Raw genomic sequence first — 9494 nt, 5'->3', positions numbered from 1 at the left:
GGTGAATGGACATGACAAAATATTTAAGTGCCCTTGAATGGGGTATGGTAATAGGTTCAGGGCGCACCAGTTTGAGTATGTCAAGAACTGTAACGTTGCTGGGTTTTTCAAGCTCAACAGTTTCCCGTGTGTGTAAAGGATGGTCCACCACCCAAAGGACATCCAGCCAACTTGACACAAATGTGAGAAGCATTGGAGTCAACATGGGCCAGCATCCCTGTGGAACGCTTTCAACAACCTTGTAGAGTCCATTCCCTGATAAATTGAGACTGTTCTGAGGGCAAAAGGGGTCCAATTCAATAGTAGGAAGGTGTTCCTAATGTTTTGTACACTCAGTGTATATACATTACCATTAGTAATGTTTATATAGTTCTACTACCAGTCACTTTGAAGGTTCAGCCTTCTAGTGTGTCGGCCTATTAAAATCTCTCAGATATTTTCCTTACAGTTGCAGATATATTCTCTGTAATATTCTCATTTACCACTCACAGAATTGTAAATAATAATGTTGAAATGTATTAATAATGATGACACCTAATAAAAATGTTAAATATGTGTTTTGGTGGTTTGCCTTTGACTTGTGTACAAGCAAAAAAACACATTTATAAAAAAGGGGCGGCAGCGTAGCCTAGTGGTTAGAGCGTTGGACTAGTAACCGGAAGGTTGCGAGTTCAAACCTCCGAGCTGACAAGGTACAAATCTGTCGTTCTGCCCCTGAACAGGCAGTTAACCCACTGTTCCCAGGCCGTCATTGAAAATAATGTTCTTAACTGACTTGCCTGGTTAAATAAAGGTAAAGTTGTGTACAGGATCCACTCAACACCTTAAACCTATTATTTTGAATTGGGCAAATGTAGTTATTTTGTTAAACTTATTATTTTACATTTGTTTAGCTCTTTTTTTCAGTCAGGCAAAATTTGGTTAAAAGCTGAGGCATTGGCCTCGTTTAAAGGTACTTGAAACAGCTTTAAAAAGCCATAATAAAGTGGTAAGGATCACAGAATATAATGCTTTCAAGATTGGAATTACAGTCGTATGGTACAATTTTCCGGGAAAACGTGGCCTGCACACTCTCACATAAGACACGCGCTTCTCCCAGGACAAAGAGGAAGAGAGGGTTTACTCTGCCCACTTTAAGAAGATACTTAATTATTAAGCAAGTGTGAAGTTTTTGTATGGGGGACAATGAGAAAGTGTCAAATTTAGTGAAGATAAAAATGTATTATTATTTTGATACATGGGGCTTATTTGATCTAATTGAAGTTTTTTGTAATGCCCACACATTTTCTATAGGATTGAGGTCAGGGCTTTGTGATGACCACTCCAATACCTTGACTTTGTTGTCCTTAAGACATTTTGGAAGTGTGTCCATTTGGAAGACCCATTTGCAACCAAGCTGTAACTTCCTGACTGATGTCTTGAGATGTTGCTTCAATATACCCACATAATAATCCATCCTCATGATGCCATCTATTTTGTGAAGTGCACCAGTCCCTCCTGCAGCAAAGCACCCCACAACATGATGCTGCCACCCCCGTGCTTCACGGTTGGGATGGTGTTCTTTGGCTTGCAAGCCTCCCCCTTTTTCCTCCAAACATAACGATAGTCATTATGGCCAAACAATTATATTTTTGTTTCATCAGACCAGAGGACATTCCTCCCAAAAGTAAGATCTTTGTCCCCATGTGCAGTTGCAAACCGTAGTCTGGCGGTTTTGGAGCAGTGGCTTCTTCCTTGGTGTTTATACTTGCGTACTATTGTTTGTACAGATGAACGTGGTACCTTCAGGCGTTTGGAAATTGCTTCCAATGATGAACCAGACTTGTGGAGGTCTACAATTTTTTTACTGAGGTTTTGGCTGATTTCTTTTGATATTCCCATGATGTCAAGCAAAGAGGCACTGAGTTTGAAGGTAGGCCTTGAAATACATCCACAGGTACACCTCCAATTGACTCAAATTATGTCAATTAGCCTATCAGAAGCTTCTAAAGCCATGACATAATTTTCTGGAATTGTTAAAGCTGTTTAAAGGCACAGTCAACTTAGTGCATGTAAACTTCTGACCCACTGGAATTGCGATACAGTGAATTATAAGTGAAATAATCTGTCTGTAAACAAATGTTGGAAAAATGACTTGTGTCATGCACAAAGTAGATGTCCTAACCGACTTGCCAAACCTATAGTTTGTTAACAAGAAATGTGTTGAGTGGTTGAAAAACTAGTTCTAATGACTCCAACCTAAGTGTATGTAAACTTCCCACCTCAACTGTATATGGCAAGGTAAGCATTCCCAGATAAAAATACCAAAATTACAATGAGGGAAAGACGTAGGAGGACTAGCCGTACTAAACTTTAAATTGTATTTCCAGGCACTAGTGCTGCATCCCATCCTAAATGGGTTTACACATTATTCTTCCATCCCCTGGCTGAGTATATAGATACATAATTTGTCTCCTATTGACCTGGAAGAGGTGGTCTTCAATGATATATCCCTTAAACAATGTAAACTAATTTACTTGAAACGAAAGTCTGCTGAAGTGAGACTTTGTCCTTAAGTTTCTTGGCTATTTACATTATTTTGTTTTTCAATATTTGAGTTTCAACTGCTAGGGAAGAGAAGACAACGCTTCTATTAGCCAGACTCAATATCACAGGCACCAAACATGACTGGAGTCGCGTTACGACCGCAACGTCCCGCACTTAAAGGGGCAGGTGACATTTTTTGTCTCATCTGAGATATTTTGGTTCAAAATGAATTAAACAATATACCAATTCTTCCTACTAGTAATACATTTATAGTTTTATAAACATTACAAAGCATGCTCATCTCTTTTTCTTGTGTTTTGTTGGTGTAATTTTAGCAAAAAAAAGTAGAATTACATGGTAAAAAAAATCTGAGTTGGTGGTAGATTTTTAAATGTACCTGCCACAGTGGCTGGGGGACCAAAAAGTACATTTTAGGCCCTGGTCCCCTAAATCAGGTAGGCACATTCCTTTTATATGATGTTGGAGTGCCCTTCAGTCTAATGCTTTTAGGATAAAGTTACAAAATTCATTTTGAAGTGCATTAATATAAATATTCAATGTGTTGCATCTACTATGTTACTTAACGATGATAGCTCCCTGAATCTCTCAATCAATCAGAGACGACTACTGCTGGCAAGCAGCACTGCCACAAAATAATATGTTGGCTCTTAGATGGCAATTTGCCAGTGGATACAGTTACTTTTTAAGCAACAATACGAGAGGCCATGTGTTGTTAAAACTGTCATAACACATGGACTCGGGTGGATTATTGCTTTTATACAATGGGTTACCAGCATTAAAAAGAAGGATTCTTTCCCAAATCATCCATTTTTCAACAAAACGTGATGCTGCATTCACTAACACTGGTTGTCAACTGCAATTTTAGGCATTCTGTGGTCGTTAGTTCTATTCGTATTGACTGCCATGTAAAGCAAATCTACCCACGCTTTGGTAGATAGTTCCAGAACAGAAAACAGAAATGGTTGCTATGGAGGCTCTTCCCCCTTGCTAGCTAACCAACTACACATCTAACACAATCACTTCAGACTGAAGCTGGAAAGACTAGCTGCAATTCGTTTAGTGTACCTGTTTTTCTATAGATTTGTTTTTGTTTGGTATATATCCATAAAAATGATGCTGATTCATGATTTCGACGGACTGAGAAAAGCTGCCTGTCTGTCTCGGCCCGACACGTTCATTATTGTGGGACACAATGGAGATCGAATTTCAATGTCTAGTTGCATGGCTGGGCATTGGATTGGCATTAGACATGGGATCTGTTGTAGTAGTAGTAGTGCTTAATGCTTAGTGCTTATTGGTTAAGTGGTAGGGGTTGGGCTGCGGGTGGGCAGATAGAGATGGGGGGGTATACTGACAACCAAAATTGGGTATATGTTGTGAAATGGTTAGATATTACTTGTTAGATATTACTGCACTGTCAGAGCTAGAAACACAAGCATTTCCCTACACCCACAATAGCATCTGCTAAACACGTATGTGACCAATAAAATGTATTTGATTTGGAGAAAACATGGTTCCACAGCAGACATGGTTCCACAGCAGACATGGTTCCTGTTGTTTGCATCAAACTTTCAACAACCATCTGTGCTCAGTCCACATATATACGCCAACATATACTGTACCATCTGGAATGCATTGAAGCACATTTCTTGCTTTGTGTGTGCGTGTGCATGTGTGAGTGTGTGCATGTGTGAGTGTTTGTGTGCGTGAGCATGTGTGAGATACTTCCGGCGCCGACAGAGATGGCCGCCTCGCTTCGCGTTCCTAGGAAACTATGCAGTTTTTATTTTTTTTACGTGTTATTTCTTACATTAGTACCCCAGGTCATCTTAGGTTTCATTACATACAGTCGAGAAGAACTACTGAATATAAGATCAGCGTCAACTCACCATCAGTACGACCAAGAATATGTTTTCCGCGACGCGGATCCTGTATTCTGCCTTACAAACAGGACAACGGAATGGATCGCATGCAGCGACCCAAGAAAACGACTCCGTAAAAGAGGGAAACGTAGCGGTCTTCTGGTCAGACTCCGAACAAGGACACATCGCGCACCACTCCCCAGCATTCTTCTTGCCAATGTCCAGTCTCTTGACAACAAGGTTGACGAAATCCGAGCAAGGGTAGCATTCCAGAGGGACATCAGAGACTGCAACGTTCTCTGCTTCACAGAAACATGGCTTACTGGGAAGACGCTATCCGATGCGGTGCAGCTAACGGGTTTCTCCACGCATCGCGCCGACAGAAACAAACATCTTTCTGGTAAGAAGAGTGGCGGGGGCGTATGCCTCATGACTAACGAGACATGGTGTGATGAAGGAAACATACAGGAACTCAAATCCTTCTGTTCACCTGATTTAGAATTCCTCACAATCAAATGTAGACCGCATTATCTTCCAAGAGAATTCTCTTCGATTATAATCACAGCCGTATATATCCCCCCAAAGCAGACACATCGATGGCTCTGAACGAACTTTATTTAACTCTTTGCAAACTGGAAACCATTTATCCGGAGGCTGCATTCATTGTAGCTGGGGATTTTAACAAAGCTAATCTGAAAACAAGACTCCCTAAATTTTATCAGCATATCGATTGCGCAACCAGGGGTGGTAAAACCTTGGATCATTGTTACTCTAACTTCCGCGACGCATATAAGGCCCTGCCCCGCCCCCCTTTCGGAAAAGCTGACCACGACTCCATTTTGTTGATCCCTGCCTACAGGCAGAAACTCAAACAAGAGGCTCCCACGCTGAGGTCTGTCCAACGCTGGTCAGACCAAGCTGACTCCACACTCCAAGACTGCTTCCATCATGTGGACTGGGACATGTTTCGTATTGCGTCAAATAAAAATATTGACGAATACGCTGATTCGGTGTGCGAGTTCATTAGAACGTGTGTCGAATATGTCGTTCCCATAGCAACGATAACAACATTCCCTAACCAGAAACCGTGGATTGATGGCAGCATTCGCGTGAAACTGAAAGCGCAAACCACTGCTTTTAATCAGGGCAAGGTGTCTGGCAACATGACCGAATACAAACAGTGCAGCTATTCCCTCCGCAAGGCTATTAACAAGCTAAGCGTCAGTACAGAGACAAAGTGGAATCTCAATTCAACGGCTCAGACACAAGAGGCATGTGGCAGGGTCTACAGTCAAACACGGACTACAAGAAGAAACCCAGCCCAGTCACGGACCAGGATGTCTTGCTCCCAGGCAGACTAAATAACTTTTTTGCCCACTTTGAGGACAATACAGTGCCACTGACACGGCCTGCAACGAAAACATGCGTTCTCTCCTTCACTGCAGCCGAGGTGAGTAAGACATTTAAACGTGTTAACCCTCGCAAGGCTGCAGGCCCAGACGGCATCCCCAGCCGCGCCCTCAGAGCATGCGCAGACCAGCTGGCCGGTGTGTTTACGGACATATTCAATCAATCCCTATACCAGTCTGCTGTTCCCACATGCTTCAAGAGGGCCACCATTGTTCCTGTTCCCAAGAAAGCTAAGGTAACTGAGCTAAACGACTACCGCCCCGTAGCACTCACATCCGTCATCATGAAGTGCTTTGAGAGACTAGTCAAGGACCATATCACCTCCACCCTACCTGACACCCGAGACCCACTCCAATTTGCTTACCGCCCAAATAGGTCCACAGACGATGCAATCTCAACCACACTGCACACTGCCCTAACCCACCTGGACAAGAGGAATACCTATGTGAGAATGCTGTTCATCGACTACAGCTCGGCATTCAACACCATAGTACCCTCCAAGCTCGTCATCAAGCTCGAGACCCTGGGTCTCGACCCCGCCCTGTGCAACTGGGTACTGGACTTCCTGACGGGCCGCCCCCAGGTGGTGAGGGTAGGCAACAACATCTCCTCCCCGCTGATCCTCAACACGGGGGCCCCACAAGGGTGCGTTCTGAGCCCTCTCCTGTACTCCCTGTTCACCCACGACTGCGTGGCCACGCACGCCTCCAACTCAATCATCAAGTTTGCGGACGACACAACAGTGGTAGGCTTGATTACCAACAACGACGAGACGGCCTACAGGGAGGAGGTGAGGGCCCTCGGAGTGTGGTGTCAGGAAAATAACCTCACACTCAACGTCAACAAAACTAAGGAGATGATTGTGGACTTCAGGAAACAGCAGAGGGAACACCCCCCTATCCACATCGATGGAACAGTAGTGGAGAGGGTAGCAAGTTTTAAGTTCCTCGGCATACACATCACAGACAAACTGAATTGGTCCACTCACACTGACAGCGTCGTGAAGAAGGCGCACCAGCGCCTCTTCAACCTCAGGAGGCTGAAGAAATTCGGCTTGTCACCAAAAGCACTCAAACTTCTACAGATGCACAATCGAGAGCATCCTGGCGGGCTGTATCACCGCCTGGTACGGCAACTGCTCCGCCCTCAACCGTAAGGCTCTCCAGAGGGTAGTGAGGTCTGCACAACGCATCACCGGGGGCAAACTACCTGCCCTCCAGGACACCTACACCACCCGATGTTACAGGAAGGCCATAAAGATCATCAAGGACATCAACCACCCGAACCACTGCCTGTTCACCCCGCTATCATCCAGAAGGCGAGGTCAGTACAGGTGCATCAAAGCTGGGACCGAGAGACTGAAAAACAGCTTCTATCTCAAGGCCATCAGACTGTTAAACAGCCACCACTAACATTGAGTGGCTGCTGCCAACACACTGTCATTGACACTGACCCAACTCCAGCCACTTTAATAATGGGAAATGATGTAAATATATCACTAGCCACTTTAAACAATGCTACCTTATATAATGTTACTTACCCTACATTATTCATCTCATATGCATACGTACTCTACATCATCGACTGCATCCTTATGTAATACTAGCCACTTTAACTATGCCACTTTGTTTACTTTGTCTACATACTCATCTCATATGTATATACTGTACTCGATACCATCTACTGTATGCTGCTCTGTACCATCACTCATTCATATATCCTTATGTACATATTCTTTATCCCCTTACACTGTGTATAAGACAGTAGTTTTGGAATTGTTAGTTAGATTACTTGTTGGTTATCACTGCATTGTCGGAAATAGAAGCACAAGCATTTCGCTACACTCGCATTAACATCTGCTAACCATGTGTATGTGACAAATCAAATTTGATTTGATTTGTTCTGTAATACTGGTGTATTTTGGAGACAAGGTTTAGTGGGAGAGCAGCAAGGCAACATCTTGCTCTCTCTCTCTCTCTCTCTGTCTCTCTCTCTCGCTTTCTCTCATGTGGCTACAAAAAATATATTTGTGTGGACAGTCTGGCACAAGTCCCACAACTCACTGACTCATCCAGCCACTAAGAAACATATCTGCCTGCATCACAACAATCAGTCTGTGTGTGCATGTGTGTGTGTGTGGGTGTGTGTGTGCATGTGTGCATGCTTGAGTGTGTGTGGGTGTGTGTGTGCGTGTCTTCTGCCCACAATCAATTAGTTCCACATAGTGGGGATTTTAAAGTCTCTGTGCCTCAGATAGAGATCCAATAGTTATAGAGAATATTTAGTTCCATATGAAAAGAACAGCAACATCTGCCCACAAATTTAAAAACAGAAAAGCACTTGAATAGTTTCTAGACAGTGAAATAAATAGTTTAATATTCTACCATCAGTTTTAGCCAGTGTTTGAAGTGGAATGAAAAAGGTAGTGTCTACTCTAGAAAAGGTGCTGACTCAAGCGGTCTCTTCCCTCTAACTTTTCGACAACTCTTCACTGTGAAGAATACAGTATGATTCGCACACACACGGATAAATATAATCTGCTGGCTCTGATGCTCTCCACATTATAAGTATATACAGCAGACAGAGAAATGCTCTTAAAAAGAGCTTTGTCAGATGAAAGTATAGATTTCAATACATCAATCCCATTCCATGTCTGATGCGAACCGGATTACAATGCCTCTGTACTGAGAGCACTTCACGCTAAGCCCTCTACATGCACACCACGCTGAAGATTATATGATGTGTTGTTTTTCAAAGCACAGCGTCACTACAGTGTTTAACTGTATTGCATGTAGAGGGCTTAGCTTGAAGTGCTCTCTGGCCATTGTTGCATTCCATTGACCCGCACATTAATAAAACACAGAGTAGATCCTTTGCTCTGCATCTCCCTGACTCCTGGAGAAAAAGGGAAAGCTGAATTTACAGAAGCCAAAAACGAATCACTCTTCATGTCAGGGGTATTCATTTATGATTTTCATCACAGCTTGTGACCCTGTCACCTCTGTTAGAATGCAGCCTTTGTAATTTCATGGTTAATATTCAATAGCCACTTGTCCCCTGAGCTTGCTGTGTGCATAGGAAATCTCTAGAGGGGGTGTATGTAATGTGTGTGTATGTGCGTGTCTTTGTGTGTGCGTGTGTACTAGGAAAGGGAAATTGGGTTCGTCACCAGAAAGGCTTCCTCCAAAACAGTTACAGTCCAGAGATGTTTTCTCTCACTCACTCACTCACTCACTCACTCACTCACCACTCACTCACTCACTCACTCACTCACCACTCACTCACTCACTCACTCACTCACTCACTCTCTCCTCCTCCTCACTGAGTGTCCGAGTACTGGAGGGTCTCTCTGTGTGACCTGTAGGGGTGGCCTCCAGTGCTGCCTGTGGCCCGAGGCCACCTCTACACACTGTGGGCTGGGGAACTGACCGCTACACACTGTGGGATGGACAGGCTGGGGAACTGACCTCTACACACTGTGGGATGGACAGGCTGGGGAACTGACCTCTACACACTGTGGGAGGGACAGGCTGGGGAACTGACCTCTACACACTGTGGGATGGACAGGCTGGGGAACTGACCTCTACACACTGTGGGATGGACAGGCTGGGGAACTGACCTCTACACACTGTGGGATGGACAGGCTGGGGAACTGACCTCTACACACTGTGGGAG

This window comes from Oncorhynchus keta, chromosome 21 (assembly GCF_023373465.1).
Source record: "Oncorhynchus keta strain PuntledgeMale-10-30-2019 chromosome 21, Oket_V2, whole genome shotgun sequence".
Taxonomy (NCBI): Eukaryota; Metazoa; Chordata; class Actinopteri; order Salmoniformes; family Salmonidae; genus Oncorhynchus; species Oncorhynchus keta.
Note: the sequence above shows the minus strand (reverse complement) of the source record.